The sequence below is a fragment of the Schistocerca cancellata genome, chromosome 7, assembly GCF_023864275.1.
Source record: "Schistocerca cancellata isolate TAMUIC-IGC-003103 chromosome 7, iqSchCanc2.1, whole genome shotgun sequence".
NCBI lineage: Eukaryota > Metazoa > Arthropoda > Insecta > Orthoptera > Acrididae > Schistocerca > Schistocerca cancellata.
In genome coordinates, this window is record NC_064632.1 from 508,627,528 (window position 1) to 508,649,636 (window position 22,109).

General features: G+C 46.1%; 1 protein-coding gene and 1 pseudogene across 1 annotated transcript in view; both read right to left on the reverse strand.

Moving 5' to 3' along the window:
• The window catches only part of LOC126092872 (uncharacterized), an 873,443-nt gene that overhangs the window by 81,774 nt on the left and 769,560 nt on the right, over positions 1-22,109 (reverse strand). The gene's annotated exons all lie outside the window — the stretch shown is intronic.
• On the reverse strand, positions 11,493-11,610 carry LOC126093501 (5S ribosomal RNA; annotated as a pseudogene).

Here is a 22,109-nt window from a genome sequence, read left to right on the forward strand (position 1 = left end):
AACCTAAGGACATCACACACATCCATGCCCGAGGCAGGATTCGAACCTGCGACCGTAGCAGTCGCGCGGTTCCGGACTGAGCGCCTAGAACCAATAGACCACCGCGGCCGGCGATTTAGGGAAAACGGAAAATCTAAAATTGGTTATTCGTCCTCCCGAACGCGATTCCAATGACTTACTATTATGTCACCTCTTTCTTTTCCAGCGCAGGATATTAGGTGGGTTAATCACTGTTATCGTGGTGTCGTATAGTCCTACAGAAACGCACTTCCGGCATCCGCCTCCGTGAAAATTCCTACTGGAGGAGTTTTGAATGCGGAAGATCAAATGACAAATCGTGCAGACAAATTCAACAGCTATTGTCAGGCGCGTTATTATTTGCAACTGTGTCTTCAGCTGTTTGTGGTCGGAACAACAAAAAAAATGGTTCAAATGGCTCTGAGCACTATGGGACTCAACTGCTGTGGTCATAAGTCCCCTAGAACTTAGAACTACTTAAACCTAACTAACCTAAGGACAGCACACAACACCCAGCCATCACGAGGCAGAGAAAATCCCTGACCCCGCCGGGAATCGAACCCGGGAACCCGGGCGTGGGAAGCGAGAACGCTACCGCACGACCACGAGCTGCGGACGCATGATCAGTCAGTATCGTAATAATTTCATGTCCTACAGATGTAAAACAAATGAATAAATAACCTTAGCGATTTAGGGAAAAATGGTTCAAATGGCTCTGTGCACTATGGGACTAAACATCTGTGGTCATCAGTCCCATAGAACTTACAACTACTTAAACCTAACTAACCTAAGGACATCACACACATCCATGCCCGAGGCAGGATTCGAACCTGCGACCGTAGCAGTCGCGCGGTTCCGGACTGAGCGCCTAGAACCGCTAGACCACCGCGGCCGGCGATTTAGGGAAAACGGAAAATCTAAAATTGGTTATTCGTCCTCCCGAACGCGATTCCAATGACTTACTATTATGTCACCTCTTTCTTTTCCAGCGCAGGATATTAGGTGGGTTAATCACTGTTATCGTGGTGTCGTATAGTCCTACAGAAACGCACTTCCGGCATCCGCCTCCGTGAAAATTCCTACTGGAGGAGTTTTGAATGCGGAAGATCAAATGACAAATCGTGCAGACAAATTCAACAGCTATTGTCAGGCGCGATATTATTTGCAACTGTGTCTTCAGCTGTTTGTGGTCGGAACAACATAGAGTTCCTTCTTTCACTCTGACATGAAAATCGGTTGCACCTTAAGAGGATAGTGCGATCACCCTAATAAGTCCCTGTACGGAGCTGTGCGAGGTTTACCTCTGGCGCGGAGCATCTAATTGTTGTGACAGCATACGCGCAAAGCCGCGAATGCAGTGTGTAAACTGGCCGGTATCTCCACTGGATACACCACAGGCGGGAAGACACTATAAGTGTATTAAGGAGTTCAGCTCACGAACGTAAAACTACTGTTGCGCAACAGACTGTCTCTTTCCCAATGTTTATCCCGTCGTATGGGACCCATTGTTTTTTTTTTCGTTACTTTACATTACTGTTTCACCTCCGTGGACAGATGCCCTTCCTGGAGCCACAGTCGTCTTAATCTGAGGGAGGGAAGCTGCGTCTTCCATCTCCGGGAAGCGACTGCCAAGGGGTAAGTAACTATGAGAAAAAGATTGATCAACCAACGAACGGGTAACATTCTACTAGGCAGAGCGTCGAATGTCGGAAGTCTGTACATGGTACGGAAGCTAGAAAATCTGAAAAGGGAAATGCTAAGGCTCGATCTAGATATAGTGGGGGGTCACTGAAGTGAAATGGAAAGATCAGAATTTCTGGTCAGACGAATACAGGGTAATATCAACAGCAGCAGAAAAAAGGCTTAGATGTAGTAGGATTCGTTATTAATAAGAAGTTACTGTGAACAGTTCAGTAATAGAATCACCTGCAAACAAGCGCCAACGATAGTTAACATATACATGCCGACGTCATAAGCAGATAATGAAGAGATGGAGAAGATGTATGAGGATGTAGCACGGGTAACTGAGTATGTAGGGGAGATGATAATTTAATAATCAAGGGAGATTGGAACGTGGTATTAGCGGAAAGAATATAAAGCTAGGGGAGAATATGGGCTTGATCGTGGGAATAAGAAAGAAGAAAGGTTAATTGAGTTCCAGAATAAATGTCAGCTAGTAAAAGCAAGTTAAAAATTATCAAGAGGAGCAGATATAGCTGGAAAAGGCCGGTGAGTACGCGTAAACTTTGTTCTGAATGTTATCGAGTTTTTACTGTTCTTGTTCAGAAGTTTCTGTGGAGCGGAATAGGAATCAACCCAATATTTGTCTAAACTAGCGCGGAAAACCGTATAGAAGCCACACTCACTCTGGCCGGTGCACCAGGTAAACGCACTTATGTTAAAGCTGTACGAATGCGTCCCGTTTCTCAGTCAACTAATTTGTTAATTTTGCTGATAAAGAAAGCTATCGTTCGCTGTGAGGAAGAATTACAGACCCTGGCTAATGGTAAATGGAATGACTGTAAATCAATTAACAACGGAAGTACTGTGGAGCAATGTCGCAGAGAGTGACAAAATTAGCATCAAAATAAGGAACTGTGCACAAGAGGAAGATAAGAAACTCTGCTACCTTGTCAACACGGACGAACCTGGTAGCATATCAGAAGCAGTAAAGTACTGGGAAAGAGAGCAATGACTCATCGGAAGAAGTCTATCTACTAATATTAACGCAGGCCTCAATGTGAGGAAATCACTGACTATAAGAAGGGATTAAAAACAAGGGAATAATTTCCATGCTACAGAAGGCAGCCAGCAACCACCGTATGGGATTAGAATATATCTAAAAAGTAATTGGGTATATTACTCAGGGTCGAAAGAGCTGTAGAGGAGAGAAACCAGTCACAAGGGAAAAAAATGAAGTTCATATCCGCCCAATTTCTCCCCAAAGCTTCACAGTGGCGAATTGCCTGACATGCCTTTCAACGGTAGAGACAGAAAAGAAGTCAGAGGGGCCACCATGAAAATACGCCATTTCACTGCACCACCGCATTAAATATCCGTCGACGAAGTGTCTCTTTCGGTATGATTAGTTGTAATTAAACAATAAGAGTTGCATCGACGTTTAAAAGTGCTACCATACCACCGAAATGGAGTAAAAGTTTCAGTTATTGAAATGGACAGAATCTAGCAATGTTTGCACCGAGAAATGTACACGTAAACCTACTCGTTCCGCACCATAGCAAGTTAACGCGGGTATGATCCACGAAACAACGCAAAAGCTAAACTAAACGAAGAGCAAAGTTTTGAATGGAATTATTAACTTCTTCAGAAGCTTTACTAAAAAATGGGTATGTGCAAATCCAGAGATTAGTTAAGATTAAGAACATTATTCACGATGTACTTCGAAGGTAGGAAGACTTACAAGTTAGAAATACAAATTTTGAGAAGTTTTATGGCGCGTGCCCACAAAGTGGATATAATAAACCTACTGCTTTCAGAATTCTGGGATTGTGATTTGTTGCCGCGCGGGATTAGCCGAGCGGTTTAAGCCGCTGCAGTCATGGACTGTGCGGCTGGTCCCGGCGGAGGTTCGAGTCCTCCCTCGGGCATGGGTGTGTGTATTTGTCCTTAGGATAATTTGGGTTAAGTAGTGTGTAAGCTTAGGGACTGATGGCCTTAGCAGTTAAGTCCCATAAGATTTCACACACATGTATAGTAATGTGATTTGTTCCTGCTTAATGTATTCATGCCTTGTCTACAATTTTTCCGCTCCCCCATCCCTAAACACACACACGCTTCCCACCAATGCTAAACCGACAACTCCTTGATGTGTCACAATGCGTCGTATCAACCCGTCTGTTCTGTCAGTCAAGTTGGGTAATAAATTTCTTTTCTCCTCAATTCGATTCAGTACCTTCTTCATTAGTTAGCCATTTAATCTACCCATTTAATCTTCCCTCCCGTTTAATCTTCGGTTTTGTGTGTATCACTACATTTCATAAGCTTCTATTCTTGCTGGACGGTTTATCGTCTAAGGGTTCCACTTCTGCACAAGACTACACTCCAGACAAATACCTCGAAAACGGATTCTTAACTGTAAATTTATGTTATATGTTAAGAAATTCCCCTTTTTCTGAAACGCTTTTCCTGCTATCGTCAGTCTACATTTTATATACTCTCTACTTCGGCCGAAATGGAAAAACACGTCGGTTTCTCGTTTCCTAATTCCCTCATCATTGCCGGGTTTATTTCGATTACACTCCATCACCCTTGTTTTGCTTCTGTTGATGGTCATCTCATAACTTATTTTTAAGAAGCAATCCAATGCGTTCAACTCTTCTTCCAAACTCTGACAGTATTACAAAGTTATCAGCAAACCTAAGAGTTATTATTTATTCACCATGAAGTTTAATTCCCCTTCCCTATCTCTCCTTGGATTCGTTTACTGCTTGCTCAACGTACATGATGTTGGGGTAGGCTACAACCCTGTCTCGCTCCCTTCTCCACTACGAATTTCCTTTCATGTCCTTCGACACTTTAACGGTATTCTGATTTCTGTAAAAGTGGTATATAACCTTTCGTTCCCTGTATTTTATCCCTGGTACCTGCTGAATTCCAAGGAGTGTAGCCAAGTCAACATTATCAAAAGCTTTCTCTAAATCTACAAATTATATAAATGTAGTTTTGCTCTTCAACCCATCTTCTTCAGTAACGCAGAGTCAATATTATCTCACTATTTGTTCCTTCATTTCTCCGGAACCCAAACTGATCTTCCTAGATGTCGCCTTTTACCAGTTTTTCCATTCTTATGTAAATAATTCGTGTCATCAGAAGCAAAAGTGTGTGCAGCTGGCGCGGCAGATGTTACTGACAACTGCCGCTGGATAGCGCGGCGGTCGCAGATGACGCCGCGCACGTAACCTGTGATCATTTCTGACTGCTCACCGACCACGCGAGAAACCACGTCTACTTCCATGTCAGGATTCAAAACTCTTGTAACATCCCTTTAAAACCCCGAACTTACAGCAGTTCCTCGCCGCAGATGACGACTGCAGCTAACGATCTCTTCCACTGCGCAGCAACGTAATGCATCATAGCAAGGACTTCAGCGATTACACAGAAAATTGCGTCTATTCAGAAGCACACGAGGTGGTCAGCTGCAATGAGTGCTAGAACAGACGACCCTCTACGCCAAGAGACAGTAGCGAAGCAGCCGTGGAGCGCGGCACGTAAGGCAGAATACGCCTGCGCTCGCAAACCGCCAGCGCGTTGCATTAGAGGGGGCCGGGCGAGCCCCATAAAGTAAGGCGAGGCGTCGTGTGTGTGTGTGTGTGTGTGTGTGAGAGAGAGAGAGAGAGAGAGAAAGCGGCAAGTAGTACGGCTGACCTTCGGCCGGTTGTAAGGTTGCGCTGCTCAGCTGTTCGCGCCCCTCCGCGCCTCCGCTCCCCACCACTGCAGTCGCACCCGCCCCTCCCATGCTTCCCCCACCACCAGCTGCCACTCGGCGCGGCCGCTGACACACCCACCTCCTCTGGACGCCATAACGCGGAGCCAGCGCGCCACGTTCAAACGCGCTAAACAGGGTGACGATTCTTCCGCAGGTCAGTTACGAGCTGAAATACGCACCTTATTTCCGAGCAGTGACCTTGTTGATCAGTGTTCCTTATCAAACGCTCTGTAAACGCTCTGGGCAGTCTTTAAGCCAATTTTACAGGACGACTTTCTTGTCTAAATCGACTGCTCGGGACAAGCGAGTTTACAGCGACGCCCCCTGGCATATTGCTCCTGTACTAAGTGTCGCCTGTCATGAATTGGCATTTGTGTTTACACGTCGGCTCAAAGATGGTTATGTTTTGACAGCACTGAACACTAAAAGCTATGTCTGTTACAAAAATTTTGGGCAGGTACTGGACCCAATGGGCTGGTCATGTGCCAAAGATGTTTGAAGAGGAAAAATGCAAACTCGATGTGGAGAGAAAAACAATAACAAAACATGTCGGCTTAGCAGGCCTAAAGTGAGGTAGTGGGATGAGCTGCAAAATTAGATGGACTGAATGTTTCACAACATCAGAAGGAAGCGCTCGTCTGAAGCAGGAAGAGACATTTTGTTAAGGGTTTGCATCGTCTCCAGGGCCTGTGATAATTGGACGATGATGACATGGTGACAGACTACAAGAATGATGACGACAACTATAGTACTGATGATGATGATGACCGATAACTACAATACTGATGAATACTGTGATGAGTACAAGAGCGACGACTAGAATGACAATTACATTAACGATGACAAGAATGCAAAGTACAATACTAAAAATGGTTCAAATGGCTCTGAGCACTATGGGACTTAACATCTTAGGTCATCAGTCCCCTAGAACTTAGAACTACTTAAACCTAACTAACCTAAGGACATCACACAACATCCAGCCATCACGAGGCAGAGAAAATCCCTGACCCCGCCGGGAATCGAACCCGGGAACCCGGGCGTGGGAAGCGAGAACGCTACCGCACGACCACGAGATGCGGGCAAAGTACAATACTGATGACTTGAATTTCGACTATAATAGTCATCTCTAGGATGTTTATCACAGTAATGATCACTACAGTGACAATTACAACATTGTGGAGTATACCGACGTTCACAAATAGAGATGATTACAGCTATTACAGTGACAATTACAACAGTTTTTTTTTAGTTTACTTATTTTGAGCAGCAAGTGTCGATCTGTGGTTATCATTAGAGAAGATAAAAGTCCTTGCCATATCTATGTTTGGACATAACCACTGCTTAATATGATACTTTAATGACACTGTAAAAGCCCAGATTGTAATTTTTACCCCTGTATTTTTAAGATTTGTAAATTTAAAAAAATTCAGTATTTTAATGGCTTTGTACGAGTATCTGTGGTTTTCTGTACATTGTTAAAGCCTTTGTACGGTATTCTATTGTATATCAGTTTGCAGTAATTTTACCAAATACAAATTCAGCTTCTTACAGAAGTTTACTGCGTAAATATCGCTTTAAGAATAAGTTTTTGTCTGCCTTAATTAACTGGCAGTAATTTTGTAAAGATGTTTTTTAGATTTATTTTCGTCCACTTTTCAGCTACCACATTGTAATGTAGTCATATAAATAGTTTTAAGAAAGAATGTAATGTTATCCTAGTGAAACCTGTCGATCCAATTGTCAACACTTATCCTTTTTTGATCACTGCCTTCCAGTTAAGGGGCGCCCTGGCTGCAATTATGTGCTCTGTTGTGAGCGACATACAACGGATGTATGTGGTGAATAACTGTGTATATAGTTGTTTTAATGTTGACATGCCGATGCATCAGTCTTCTAGTCTGTTACGTACTGCCAATTCATGAGAAAGAGTACTTTTACTGCTTTTTTAAGAAAAATTCAATAACCTGTCTGTCGAGGTACGTCATTCTTCTGTTTTTTTTCTTTTACATTGTACCTGATACTGTACATTACACTTGTTTTGTATATAGTCACACTGTGTAAATACACTCCTGGAAATGGAAAAAAGAACACATTGACACCGGTGTGTCAGACCCACCATACTTGCTCCGGACACTGCGAGAGGGCTGTACAAGCAATGATCACACGCACGGCACAGCGGACACACCAGGAACCGCGGTGTTGGCCGTCGAATGGCGCTAGCTGCGCAGCATTTGTGCACCGCCGCCGTCAGTGTCAGCCAGTTTGCCGTGGCATACGGAGCTCCATCGCAGTCTTTAACACTGGTAGCATGCCGCGACAGCGTGGACGTGAACCGTATGTGCAGTTGACGGACTTTGAGCGAGGGCGTATAGTGGGCATGCGGGAGGCCGGGTGGACGTACCGCCGAATTGCTCAACACGTCGGGCGTCAGGTCTCCACAGTACATCGATGTTGTCGCCAGTGGTCGGCGGAAGGTGCACGTGCCCGTCGACCTGGGACCGGAGCGCAGCGACGCACGGATGCACGCCAAGACCGTAGGATCCTACGCAGTGCCGTAGGGGACCGCACCGCCACTTCCCAGCAAATTAGGGACACTGTTGCTCCTGGGGTATCGGCGAGGACCATTCGCAACCGTCTCCATGAAGCTGGGCTACGGTCCCGCACACCGTTAGGCCGTCTTCCGCTCACGCCCCAACATCGTGCAGCCCGCCTCCAGTGGTGTCGCGACAGGCGTGAATGGAGGGACGAATGGAGACGTGTCGTCTTCAGCGATGAGAGTCGCTTCTGCCTTGGTGCCAATGATGGTCGTATGCGTGTTTGGCGCCGTGCAGGTGAGCGCCACAATCAGGACTGCATACGACCGAGGCACACAGGGCCAACACCCGGCATCGGTGTGGGGAGCGATCTCCTACACTGGCCGTACACCACTGGTGATCGTCGAGGGGACACTGAATAGTGCACGGTACATCCAAACCGTCATCGAACCCATCGTTCTACCATTCCTAGACCGGCAAGGGAACTTGCTGTTCCAACAGGACAATGCACGTCCGCATGTATCCCGTGCCACCCAACGTGCTCTAGAAGGTGTAAGTCAACTACCCTGGCCAGCAAGATCTCCGGATCTGTCCCCCATTGAGCATGTTTGGGACTGGATGAAGCGTCGTCTCACGCGGTCTGCACGTCCAGCACGAACGCTGGTCCAACTGAGGCGCCAGGTGGAAATGGCATGGCAAGCCGTTCCACAGGACTACACCCAGCATCTCTACGATCGTCTCCATGGGAGAATAGCAGCCTGCATTGCTGCGAAAGGTGGATATACACTGTACTAGTGCCGACATTGTGCATTCTCTGTTGCCTGTGTCTATGTGCCTGTGGTTCTGTCAGTGTGATCATGTGATGTATCTGACCCCAGGAATGTGTCAATAAAGTTTCCCCTTCCTGGGACAATGAATTCACGGTGTTCTTATTTCAATTTCCAGGAGTGTAATTTCGAGATCTGAAGACGGTAACATTGATTACTGAAATCGGTTATGAAGGAAACAGTGATCTTGGCAAAGAAGTTCAGATTCTCTAACGTAATTACAATAGTGATTGATGATTATGATGATGAGTGCAGTGATGACTGTGGGGTGACGACTTGAGTGATAATGGTTCTAGTGGTGATGACTGCAGTGGTCATGACTTCAGTGGTCATGACTTTGGTGACGACAACTACGGTGATGATGTCTGTGGTGGTAATGCGTATGGTGATAATTACTGGTGATAATGACAGCACTGATGATTACTACGACTGCGACGGTGATGACTGTGACACTGATGACTGTGAGGCTGATGACTATGACGGTGACAAGTTTGACCACGAGAACTGTAACAATGATTGTGACATGGACTATGACGTCTGGAACGATGATGATGATGACGTTGAAAGCGATGATGCCTACAACAGTCGCGATGATGAGTGTGACGAGTAAATCGAGGAGATGAGACGCAAAAATGAGAGAGAGGGAGATGGAGTTACGGACTTTTATAAACCCTCGTCGCCAGTTTTGTAAAGGCCTCGCCGCTAATGCTGTGGAGGCCGAGTTGCCACTGTTGTTACGGTGGGCCGAGTTTGTGAGTTCGTGAAACGGCTTCTGGTGCAGTACACCGTTAAGACAGTTTCTCACTGCCTCTATTACACACTTATGCCACAGGGTGTGGTAACAGGATATGAGTACGAATGTTCTGCAACACTCTGGCAAATTAGTAACAAAATCACGCAAATGAGTTAAAAGGTTTACTCATCTTCGTGGCTTGTTGAATAATGAAGTCTGCAACACTGTTTGTAATATAACACAAAAAAGATCCTCAATGGGTGAATGCAAATAATCGTAGGTAAACTTCACAGTACATAGCAAATGTAATATACAAGCAATGCCTGTTCACTTCTAAGAGTTCTCTATACGACGTTCCCTGTGTAACAAGGGGACCCTTCCTACTGTAAATCACAGATTTTGATGCACTTCAAATATGTTGTAGAGGCATTTATCCTGAGTGCCTGGCTATCCGGTTTTTCAGCGACGGGCCTTGGTTTTTGAGAAAATCGATTTTGAAGTTCATAGCATGCTTTGTATTCCGTAACATTACATGTAATCCGAGCAAGTCAGAGTAGCGCAGTTGTAGAGCTTCAACGGCTGCCGTGCCGGAGGTACCGTGTTCGAATCCTGTTGGTGTAGTTTTTCGTCCGAATTTTTCAATTTTATTTCAAAAAATATCGACGAACAGTGTAAGATATGCGGAATTATGAAGATGTATTCAGTTATTAATTTTTTCTGTCACACAATATTACAAAATCTTATTTTTCACCGTCCACATTTGTGGATGTGCCAGAACAATATTGTGGGGCAGCACCACGCGCATTTTATGAAAGCAACCGTCTTGCAGGCGCACGGTTTCTTCATGAGCGATACCGGGAAACACAGTTCTTTTGCACTCAAAAAGATTCCTCTTTCATCCGCTAAACCGAGCGAGGTGGCGCAGTGGTTAGCACACTGGACTCGCATTCGGGAGGACGACGGTTCAATCCCGTCTCCGGCCATCCTGATTTAGGTTTTCCGTGATTTCCCTAAATCGCTTCAGGCAAATGCCGGGATGGTTCCTGTGAAAGGGCACGGCCGATTTCCTTCCCCATCCTTTCCTCACCCGAGCTTGCGCTCCGTCTCTAATGACCTCGTTGTCGACGGGACGTTAAACACTAATCTCCTCCTCCTCCTTCATCCGCTAATTTCGATGCGAACCATGAATATCTAATCTTGCTTTCAAAATTAGGCGCGCTGACTTGATGCAGGATTAGCGAATGTAATTCTATCGAATCTTCCCTAGAAGGGATCTCTCTATTGTATTTCATCAAGTCGGAAGCACACTGAATAATTTTCGTGAAGATTATCTCCTGTCGGTAAAAATAAACATCGCAGGGCTGGTAATAAGGAGTGCACTTTGGTGGGACCACTTTTAGGGTGCAGGTGCTCGCTTTTCTTTCATCCGTGAATAGATGATCGTATAAAGTTGAATCGGTTTGCCCTCCCCACGAATCGATAATGTACAAAACATTTTTCTGTCCCACGTACGGAGGAATTACAGAACGCAAAAATTCTTCGTACGCCAGTTTCGTTAACTTCCGGGATTTCGTGCAGGACACGACTACATTTCTGTATTTCCCTGTTAATTCATCTACTCGTTTTTGAACGTTAGGACCAAATTTTCCAGACGGTTCTTGCATACATAAAAAAAACATATGGGATCACCTTCCCTGAGGCTGTTATGGTGTACTGGGCCGTATAAGAATGAGTGAGCACACTTCTTCAGCCCACAAGTGGCCCATCGGGACCATCCGACCGCCGTGTCATTCTCACCTAGGATGCGGATAGGAGGGGCGTGTGGTCAGCACACCGCTCTCCATCGTTACGATGGTTTTCTTTGACCGGAGCCGCTACTATTCGGTCGAGTAGCTCCTCAATTGGCATCACGAGGCTGAGTACACCCCGAAAAATGGCAACAGCACATGGCGGCCCGGATGGTCACCCATCCAAGTGCCGGCCACGCCCGTCAGCGCTTAACTTCGGTGATCTGACGGGAACCGGTGTATCCACTCCAGCAAGGCCGTTGCATAAGAATGAGTAGTCTTGTTTAAATCTTTTTTCGGACGGGAACGGTTTTCGTTCCTTTTTCCGAAAGTGACCTATTATACGTTGCCTGATCAGTGTTGATTACGAAGTCAAGGTCGAAAGTCTCCAAGAGTATTCCTCGTTTGTATGCGGAATTGTTCGACAGCTGCTAAATCCTCGTCTACAGTCGCAAATTCTTTAGAGCTGACGAACTTTGTAATTTTGAAGAAGAAGAAAAAACACGAGCAGGATTCGAACACAGTACTTCCAACGGGGTAGCCGGACCCTTAACCGCTGCGCTAACCTGACTTGCTCGGAACATATGGCATGTTACTGGTATACAAGATCACGCAATGATCTTCGATATCGATTTTCTCAAAAACCAAGGCCCGTCGCTAAAAAACCGGATAGCCAGGTACTCGGGGTAAGTGCCTCTCTACAACATATGAGAAGCGCATCAAAATCCTTGATTTACAGTAGGGAGGGTCCCTTTGTAAGTCAGCCCTGGATGATGATCTATAACCAAGCGGGCGAGCGTTGCTCTTCTGTCTTCCGAGTAGGTTTCTGTCCGTTGTCGTCCGGTTATTGGCCGATTGTAATCGGCCGGTAATGCGCCGAGGCGAAGTCGATACCTTCATCCTCAGCGCCGCCTGTGGCGCTGGTGGAACTCGCGCAAGTGGAGAGTCTCTGTGGCATTGGCTGCAGCTCGTATCTTTGCGCCTGTGATGCTTTTATCCTGGCTGTGTCTTGTTCGGACGACACAGCTTAGACGATTGTGTGTACCTTAACGCACGACGCCGTTCCTTCGAGCACAGGAGGAGTGCAGGAAGAGGGAATATGTGACAGTCAGTGGCGTGCCGTCGCTTAGCAACGAGCACGCAGGATGAGCCTGACGCCGCACGCTGCCCGCAACATGCTGGGCAATCTCGACGTGAAGCCCACCAAGTATCCGTTCGCGGCGCTGCTCGTCATAGCCAGCAACTTGTGCACGGGCACCATCCTAGGCAAGCACTGGGTGCTCACCGCGGCCCACTGCCACCACAGTGAGTAGCCTATATCTGTACCACCTAGCCACACGCCGGTACTACTCGAAGTAAATTCCGGAATGTAAAATGTGGATTTAAAGAATGGGAACAGCTGCGAGAAACAACCCCGGAGTTGAAGAGTACTTCAGGTTTCATAGCTGCATCCCAGGCGTATGTAAGACGACGGGCCTTAATATCGTCCCCGCTCCTGCGCTACATTCGAACCCTACCATCAGCTCTTACCAATTGAAATCGGGGCTCATCTCACCGGGCCAACGTTTTCCAATGGTGTAGGGTCCAAGCGATATCGTCACAAGCCCAGGAGAGGCGCTGCAGTCGATGTCGGGATATTAGCGAAGGCACATTGAACACAAATTTCTCCGCACTGTTCTAACAGATACGGTCGTCGTACACCCCACATTGAGTTCTGCGGTTATTTCGCGCACTGTTGCTTGTCTGTTAGCACTGACAAGTCCATACGCAAAGGCCGATGTTCTCTGGTGTTGAGTGAAGGCCGTCGGACGCTGCGTTGCTCGTGGTAAGAGGTAATGCCTCTAATTTGGTATTCTAGGCACATTCTTCACACTGTAGTTCTCTGAATATTGAATTCGCTAACGATTTCCGGAATGGAATGACCCATGTGTCTACCACTTCGCGTCGAAAGTCTTTTAATTTCCGTCGTATGTCCATAATCACGTCGGAAACCTTTTCATAAGACTCACTTGAGTACAAAATGGTTCAAATGGCTCTGAGGACTATGCGACTTAACTTCTGAGGCCATCAGTCGCCTAGAACTTAGAACTAATTAAACCTAACTAACCTAAGGACAGCACACACATCCATGCCCGAGGCAGGATCCGAACCTGAGACCGCAGCGGTCGCCCGGTTCCAGACTGTAGCGCCTAGAACCGCACGGCCACACCGGCCGGCCACTTGAGTACAACAGACGGGTCTGCCAATGCACTACCCTTCTATACCCTGTGTACGCGATACTACTGCCATCTCTATATGTGCGTATTGCTATTCCATGACTTTTGTCACACCAGGGTAAGCGAGCTGTTCGATACACTTCACTCTAACAGGAAAATGTGTCAAAGTATAGATTCTGTCTAAGGAAGGCTGAAAGAACAAGCCTTCCTTAGACAGAATCTATACTTCGACACATTAGCATCTTCCGTTTATACGAGTCAGTGCTATAAACCAGTTTTATTCTAATCATTTGATGAGCCTTTTATTCAGTATAGTTTCACCCCGCCCCCTCCCCCCACCCTCATGATCGTTCTCATAAAAAAGTGGATAGTCAATATATTTAAACTAGTAATTTCATACAAGAACAGGTTTATAAAGATAGGTGAAATATGTGAGTACTTATGGCGTAGTGATGGTATAAATGTTAGACTTTAGTCGTCCAAGTATGTGGTTGATTTGGCATTTCAATGATTGTTGTTAACTTATGTCAACCCTTGACTGGATTACGCATAACAATATGAGAGTTATATCTGTATATCTTACTGTGTACTCTTCTTTAATAATTAGTTATTAGAGGAACTACAAATATTTTACATACGTGACGAACTGTTTTGACTTCCAACACACTGTTTACTTCTATTTGGAGCATTGTTATGTACTTGATCGTTCTTTTACTTATGCGGGCCTGTTAGAATTAGATTGACCTGGGTCACGGCCTTAAATGAGGCACCGTCATTGAAATGGTACATTTTGGTGGCATGTTAGCTTACATTTCTCTTGTGGGAATGAGTAGATTAAAGAATTGACTCATATGCATTTATTTTACACCATTGACTACCTTTTAATATATTAACTGGGTTCCACACCATTCTTCCTGCTCCTCCTCACTTGTGTTTCGTATCGTTATGAATGATGTTGTTCCAGTAACCTGCCGAGAGGTTCTAGGCGCTTCAGTCTGGAACCGCGCGACCGATACGGTCGCAGGTTCGAATCCTGCCTCGGTCATGGATGTGTGTGATGTCCTTAGGTTAGTTAGGTCTACGTAGTTCTAAGTTCTAGGGGACTGATGATCTCAGCTGTTAAGTCCCATAGTGCTCAGAGCCATTTGAACCAATAACCTGCTTCACTTTGTTACTTTATACTGATGACGATACTGTGTTATGCAAAAGTTCCCACCATTCACTATTAATAAACAATGGAATCATACCTTACATATGTCTGATTGGCATTGCATATTTTCCTTCCTGTTAGTTAAACTGTACACACAAATAAGAGTTTTTAGAGTATTATTATTCGTTTTAACACAATTTTAGTACTGTTTTATTCCTATATTATTATCTCTGAGAGTAATGGCTTGTCAGCTAGACTTGTATAAACCCCCATTTTATTCTAACGTCTGAAATTGATCTATAACGGAAATAACCGTGTATATTTAACATCATTTGTACTTGTTTCTACCATAAAAATTGTTAATGTCAAGGTAAACTGCATCTTAGTGAAAATGAACGAGATGTAACTACTTTTAATGAATTCATCCTATATATAATATGTTTATAACATATTTATTTTGTACACTAGCTCACAGATTATTGATGTCTCCCATTGTTTGTTTTATGTATGGTGTTATATAGGGCCTGAAGATGGCGTTGACGCAACGTCAAAACTAGTAGCGAAGTAAATAAAAAAATCTTAAGTTCAGCTGGAGGAATTTCATTTTTAATAAAAAGTACTATGTAGTTTAATCAGGTAAATGTACACGCGCGTGCCAAAAGGCGGTGGTGAAAAACCAAAAATGGTGTTCCCCCAAGGAAAAGTATTGCACCTCATTTGTTTGTTCAGACGATCTGGCCCTCTCAACCAGCATAAAACATCTGAAGGCGCAGAAAGACAACTCTCTTTAGGTCTTGACGACCTGGAAGAGCACTACGAAGCCAACAGCCCGACGCCAAACCCTAACAGAACAGTAGTCACTGCTCATCACCTCCGCCATAAACATGTCAACTACAAGTTAAAAGTCTCATGGCTCAAAACTCATCTCAGTAATAGCTCTGCCCACAAATACCTCGGAGTTATTCTCGACAGAAATGTGACATTGAAAGAGAAGTGCGACGGCATCAGAATGAAACTTGCAACATGACATAATACACTAAAGCGCCAAAGAAACTGGTTAAGGTATACCTATTCTAATACAAAGATATGCAAACAGGCAAAATACGGCGCTGCCTTCGGCAACGCCTATGTAAAACAAGTGTCTCAAAAATGTTCAAATGTGTGTGAAATCTTATGGGAGGAGGAGGAGGAGGAGATTTAGTGTTTAACGTCCCGTCGACAACGAGGTCATTAGAGACGGAGCGCAAGCTCGGGTTAGGGAAGGATGGGGAAGGAAATCGGCCGTGCCCTTTCAAAGGATCCATCCCGGCATTTGCCTGAAGCGATTTAGGGAAATCACGGAAAACCTAAATCAGGATGGCCGGAGACGGGATTGAACCGTCGTCCTCCCGAATGCTAGTCCAGTGTGCTAACCACTGCGCCACCTCGCTCGGTGTGAAATCTTATGGGATTTAACTGCTAAGGTCATCAGTCCCTAAGCTTACACACTAATTAACCTAGATTATCCTAAGGACAAACACACACACCCATGCCCGAGGGAGGACTCGAACCTCCGCCGGGACCAGGCGCACAATCCATGACTGCAGCGCATTAGACCGCTCGGCTAATCCCTCGCGGCAAAACAAGTGTCTGACGCAGTTGTTAGATCGGCTACTTCAACTGCAATGGCAGGTTATCAAAATTTAAGTGAACTTGAACATGGTGTTACAGACGGCGCACGAGCGATGGGGTACAGCATCTGCGAGGTAGGGATAAAACGGCGATTTTGCCGTACGACCATTTCACAAGCGTAGCGCGAATATCAGGAATCCGGTAAAACATCAAATCTCCGACGTCGCTGCGGCCGAAAAAAGATCCTGCAAGAACGGGACCAAAGACGGCTGAAGAGAATCGTTCAATGCGACAGAATTGCAACCATTCCGCAAACTGCTGCAGATTTCAGTGCTGGGCCATCAACAAGTGTCAGCGTGCCAACCATTCAACGCAACACAATCGATATGGGCTTTTGGAGCCGAAGACCCACTCGTGTACCCTTGATGACTGCACGACACAAAGCTTTATGCCTCGCGTTGGCTCGTCAGCACCGATACTGGACTGTTTATGACTGGAAACATGTTGCCTGGTCGGACGAGTCTCGTTTCAAATTGTATCGAGCGGATGGACGTGTACGGGTATGAAGGAAACCTCATGAGTCCGTGGATCTTGCTTGGCAACAGGGGACTGTTCAAGCTGGTGGAGGCTCTGTAATGGTGTGAGGAGTGTGCAGTTGGAGTTATGTGGAATCCCTAGTACATCTAGAAACCACTCAGACAGGTGATAGCTACGTAAGCATCTTGTCTGATCACCTGCATCCATCCATCTCCAGTGTGCATTCTAACGGACTTCGGCAATTCCAGCAGGACAATGCGACACCCCCACACGTCCAGAATTGCTACAGAGTGGCTCCAGGAACACTCTTCTGAGTTTAAACACTTCTGCTGGGCACCAAACTTGCCAGACATGAACGTTCAAAATGGATCAAATGGCTCTGAGCACTATGGGACTTAACTTCTGAGGTCATCAGTCCCCTAGAACTCAGAACTACTTAAACCTAAGGACATCACACACATCCATGCCCGAGGCAGGATTCGAACCTGCGACCGTAGCGGTCGCGCGGTTCCAGACTGTAGCGCCTAGAGCCGCTCGGCCACTTCGGCCGGCAGACATGAACGTTGTTGAGCATAACTGGGATGCCTTGCAACGTGCTGTTCAGAAGAGATCTCCATCCCCTCGTCCTCTTACGAATCTATGGACAGCCCTGCAGGATTCATGGTGTCAATTCTCTCCAGCATTACTTCAGACAGTAGTGCAGTTCATGCCACGTCGTGTTGCGGCACTTCTACGTGCTCGCGGGGGCCCTACACGTGGGTGTACCAGTTTCTTCGGCTCTTCAGTGTACTTTAATAGAACCCAAAGGTATAAACAGGGAGGGGACGGGGCGGGGGGGGGGGGATGTATTTCCTGGCAGGAGAATATGTTTCTCCTGTGCGGTACCAATCCTGCCACTCGAAGCAAGTTGACATTAATTAGTCTTCACCAAACTTGCCACGAGGTGATAACTCCATTCGAGAAGATGTAGCCGGAATAGCGCCACCAGACGGCTAGTGGATAGTAACACGAATCCGAAAGGTGCGTAGTCAACGCTGATGGTACACATCCACTTTATGGTCATGAATCTGTGGCTCAACGTTTCCGCAGCAGGAAAAGCAATATCTGGAGTACCGCTACCTTAGTGAAATCAAAGGGAGAAGAGAGACCAACACTGGCAGGACAGAGCTACATTTGATTGGATACCACCAAAAGAGGAGCTACCCCCCCGGGAAACATCCTAAATTGGCCAACATGGATATAACTTAACCGTCTTTGCGCGGGAAATGTCCGAAATACAACTGCCATGTTAAAATGAGGACTTTGATGTAACGAAGATGGGTCCGATGAGTCACTTCCATCATTTCCCCGTCCACACCAAACTCCTCGCACCAGGACCCAAGAGGATCTGGCATCAGCAGGCGCAACAGCAGTGCACCTCACTCAGGTGTTTCACTTTATCTAAATGTTATTCAAATGATTGTCATCGACACGCTAAGAAGAAGAATGGGCGCATCATCAGTCCAATTTCGTACGCCGGCTGGAAAAAGTAAAGCCGAATCACGAAGCGACAGCTGAGCGATGGACGCACAGTCGGCGAGGCGAAACTACGTGACCGGCATGGGCCGCGCTAGCCATTGTGTTCGGGAGTGCTGCAGAGTGCAAAACGAGCTGCCAGCCGCAGGGGTGTCCACACTGGCGGCCAACACGCACAGCGGGCCAAGCCCTGCAGAGTCAGAGGCGAAGCAGACCCAGCGACCTACCGATTCCGCCGAGCTTCGGCAAACTGGTCAGTGGCCACTCGAACGTCACTACCGTGAAAGGCCACTTCCATTTTCGAAAAAATCGTAACGGATCACGTGATATCGTTAGAACTAGAAAAAAAAAAACATTTTATTTTTAGATGTCAGTAAGCTGCTAAATAGTTTTAGATAAATGAAGGATTTCCGATGCGCTGCGGATAACTTTTCCAGAAAAACAGTTATTAAGTACGACAGTGGTCAAGTGAGATAAGATACGAAATATGTTCACTTTTTTCTGTAGCTTACGATTTCATTACTTGTTGTGGCTCACACACACACACACACACACACACACACACACACAGTGAGAGAGAGAACAATAATTTTGTAGCAGCTTTGGTCGGGTTTCCCTCTTCTTTCTTCGTATGGCTCAGATGATCGAGAAGGTATTATAAACCAACACAAAAAGTGGCTCATATGGCTCTGAGCACTATGGGACTTAACATCTGAGGTCATCAGTCCCCTAGAACTTCGAACTACTGAAACCTAACTTACCTAAGGACATGACACACGTGCATGCCCGAGGCAGGATTCGAACCCCCGTTGCGGTCGCCGTTCCAGACTGTAGCGCCGAGCGGTTCTAGTCGCTACAGTCTGGAACCGCGCGACCGCAACGGTCGCAGGTTCGAATCCTGCCTCGGCCATGGATGTATGTGATGTCCTTAGATTAGTTAGGTTTAAGTAGTTCTAAGTTCTAGGGCACCGATGATCTCAGAAGTTAAGTCCCACAGTGCTCAGAGCCATTGGAACCACTTTGAACTGTAGCGGTCGCGCGGTTCCAGAATGAAATGCCTAGAACCGCTCGGCACAGCGGCCGGCTTTCTTCGTATTCACTAAAAAAATAAAGGATACTATGTGAGAAAACGAGAAAAAAAAACGAGCAGTCAATACCTAGGATTAGAAATGGGTTGTTTCGGGGAGGAGACCAGACAGCGAGGGTCATCGGTCTCATCGGATTAGGGAAGGAAGTCGGCCGTGCCCCTTTCAAAGGAATCATCCCGTCATTTGCCTGGAGCGATTTAGGGGAAATTACGGAAAACTTAAATCAGGATGGCCGGACGCGTGATTGAACCGTCGAGTCCGTGTGCTGACCACTGCGCCAACTCGCTCGATTTAAAAACGTCTCTTAAGTAAGTTAGGTATCAGTCGACAAAGACGACCTCAATAGATCGGCATCGCTGGAGTGTTTACGCCCAAGAAACAAGTAGGCGCTGTATTACCCCTAGATTACTAAAACTAAAAAGAAAAAAACAAACTAAACTCGCCCGAACAAGCCATGAAGGCCAGCGCATAGGCATCACTGGATTCGGATATGAAGGGGCATGAGATCAACACACCGCTCTCCCGGCCGCTACTTCTCAATCAAGTAGTTCCTGTTTGCCTCACAAGGGCTCAGTACACCCCGCTTGCCAACAGCGCTCGGCAGAACGGATGGTCGCCCATCCCAGTAATAGCCCAGCTCGATATCCCTTAACTTAGGTTAGCTGACGGAATTGGTGTTACCACTGCGGCGCGGCCGTTGGCCTACATTACTGAACCCTTGTAAAATTTACGACAGCAGTAGGGCATAAAACAGGGCATTTTGTTCTTAATTTGGTATGTAACGCACCACTGCAGCAATGTAACTCCCCCCCCCTCCCCCCCCCCCCCCGCACACACACACACACGCCCGTTTTACTGTTCTAAGGTTAAGAACGTGCACTGCAGTAATCTCAAAAGAAGGTAGCTGTCGCACGATACAAGTTGTGCACCAATACCCGAGTAGCACAGTTAAACAGTGAGATGCAGTTTAGTTTGACAATAAGCTTCGTGTACTTTGACAACATTTATTCACAGTGTAATGTGTATGAATCCACGTTCCTTCTGGTGCTTAAGTCTTTCAAAAGATTTTTTAAAATTATGTCGTCTGCTTCGCGCACATGACAACTCTTTTATTCTGGCGTCTTTAAAACCAAATACGGTAAACAGAATAACTCTTTTTTTCAGAGATTGTTTGATAAACTGTAAAGACTTTATTTTCACTAAGAATTTAATTCATAACAGTGACCCCCATCCCCGTTTACGTGGGTTCAAATGGCACTGAGCACTAAGGGACTTAACATCTATGGTCATCAGTCCCCTAGAACTTAGAACTACTTAAACCTAACTAACCTAAGGACATCACACACATCCATGCCCGAGGCAGGATTCGAACCTGCGACCGTAGCAGTCGCGCGGCTCCGGACTGAGCGCATAGAACCGCTAGACCACCGCGGCCGGCGTTTAAGTGGGGAATCGAACTCGTAGCTATAAAACAGTTTTCAAAAGTCTGGTTACTCAAACTAATTCCTGTGTTAAATTATTGGCGTTAAGCATCCAAAACATTTATGGTTGAAGACACAAAACCCAGTTTATATCGGTTTTGTTAGTGTTGGATTATTCACTGATAAGTATTTTCACTTGTCTCTCAAACACTAGATCAGTGTCTTCCGGGTAATTTGCGCTGCATATAAAGAAGGCTTCTCACACATCTTAGCCGTGCGGAGTGGCTGCTAGGTTTGAGGCGCCATGTCAAGGATTGCGCGGCACCTCCCGAAGAGAGGGTCCAGTCCTCCCTCGGGCATGGGTGTGTGTGTGTTGTTCTTAGCGTAAGTTATTTTAAGTAGTGTGTAAGTCTAGGGACCGATGATCTAAGCACTTTGGTCCCGTAGGAACTCACACACACACATTTCACATGTTAATGTTTATGACGTCATATCTCGTGAGCTCAATGTCGTACAAAGATACACTACTGGCCATTAAAATTGCTACACCAAGAAGAAATGCAGATGATAAACGGGTATTCATTGGACAAATATATTATACTAGAACTGACATGGGATTACATTTTCACGCAATTTGGGTGCATAGATCCTGAGAAATTAGTACCCAGAACAACCACCTCTGGCAGTAATAACGGCCTCGATACTCCTCGGCATTGAGTCACACAGAGCTTGGATGGCGTGTACAGGTACAGCTGCCCATGCAGCTTCAACACGATACCACAGTTCATGAAGATTAGTGACTGGCGTATTGTGACGAGACAGTTGCTCGGGCACCACTGACCAGACGTTTTCAAATGGTGAGAGATCTGAAGAATGTGCTGGCCAGGGCAGCAGTCGAACATTTTCTGTATTCAGAAAGGCCCGTACAAGACCTGCAACATGCGGTCGTGCATTATCCTGCTGAAATGAAGGGTTTCCAGGGATCGAATGAAAGGTAGAGACATGGGTCGTAACACATCTGAAATGTAACGTCCACTGTTCAAAATGCCGTCAATGCGAACAAGAGGTGACCGAGACGTGTAACCAATGGCACCCCATACCATCACGCCGGGTGGTACGCCAGTATGGCGATGACGAATACACGCTTCCAATGTGCGTTCAACGCGATGTCGCCAAACACGGATGCGACCATCATGATGCTGTAAACAGAACCTGGATTTATCCGA